Here is a 1,218-nt window from a genome sequence, read left to right as displayed (position 1 = left end):
CCTACCACATATACTTCTCCTTCATACCTTGTTTTTTCGGATGATGATGCAACCCATTTTGAGATTAAGCCTCCAATGATCCAAATGTTTCCTACCTTCCATGGGTATGCAACAGAGGATCCAAATAAGCACTTGGATGTGTTTTTGGAATTGTGTTCAACTACTAAGTTGACCACTCTATCCAATGATTCATTCAGAATGCATCTTTTCCAGTTCTCTCTTAAAGATAAAGCAAGATTTTGGTTGTAGTCCCTTCCAACAAATTCCATATCTTTGTGGGACATGTTGCAATAGGAGTTCTGGAAGAAATACTATACTATGGGTAAAACCACACAAATGAGGAGAGAAATCATGGCATTTTCCCAAATCCCGAGAGAACAGCTCCATGATGCATGAGAGAGATATAATGATTTTTTGAGAAAGTGTCCACACCATGATATTGCTCAATGGCACTTAATACAGATCTTCTATGATAGTCTTACAAACTCGTATAGAAATATGGTTGATGTTTCCAGCAATGAAGCTTTTCTGCGTAAGAGTCTGGTTGATGCTTGGGAACTATTTGAGGCCCTAAGTAAAAACTCAATGCAACATGCTTCTTCCTCTAGGTCTAGGTCTTCACCTGGAATGCATAAGGTTAAAAAACTTTATAAGGTAAATAAATCTAGTGAGTTAGCCGCTCAAATAGAAGCCTTGAACCGTAGGTTCGATCAAATCCTATTATCTGGCTTTGCTTCTGTTATTAATCCACAAACAGCCTTGCCAAAGGAAATTTGTTCCATCTATGTTAATTCCAATCATTTTGCTGACGCTTGCCCTATGCTGGGACAATCATCTGAGATCCCATAAGAGCAAGTGAATGCTGCATTCTCTAGGCCAGCTTATAATCCATATTCTTCTACATATAATCCTAGCTAGAGAGATCATCTAAATCTGTCATGGCGTAATCCAAATCAATAAAACACTGTTCCCCAATCATAGGGGCAGTATCAAAATTCATCCAATCTAATGCCACAAAATAATTCTTTCAATCAATCTAGTCTTTACCGTCCACCTCCGGTTAGGAATCAATCCACTCAAGCTCCTAATCTTCCACCTCCTCCTACAAATTCAGCGTTTGAGGAAATAGTACTCAATGTTCTTAGTGAAATTAAAGCCAATACCCAACTTCTAAATTCTTATTCTTAAGCCATAGCAAAGCTAGAGGCACAAGTTGGG

At 38.4% G+C, this 1,218-nt stretch overlaps 1 non-coding gene across 1 annotated transcript; it reads right to left on the bottom strand.

The window, feature by feature from the left end:
* Positions 1-334: 334 nt before the first annotated feature.
* On the bottom strand, positions 335-440 carry LOC132315463 (small nucleolar RNA R71). The gene has a single exon (XR_009483657.1). It is a non-coding gene; the product is annotated as a small nucleolar RNA R71 (small nucleolar RNA).
* Positions 441-1,218: the final 778 nt, after the last annotated feature.

This window comes from Cornus florida, unplaced genomic scaffold, assembly GCF_030987335.1.
Source record: "Cornus florida cultivar Cherokee Brave unplaced genomic scaffold, ASM3098733v1 CherokeeBrave_3.0.0_Hap2_Chr06, whole genome shotgun sequence".
Classification (NCBI taxonomy): domain Eukaryota; kingdom Viridiplantae; phylum Streptophyta; class Magnoliopsida; order Cornales; family Cornaceae; genus Cornus; species Cornus florida.
The sequence above is the reverse complement of the archived record's forward strand: the minus strand, read 5'-3'. Positions and strand labels throughout refer to the sequence as shown.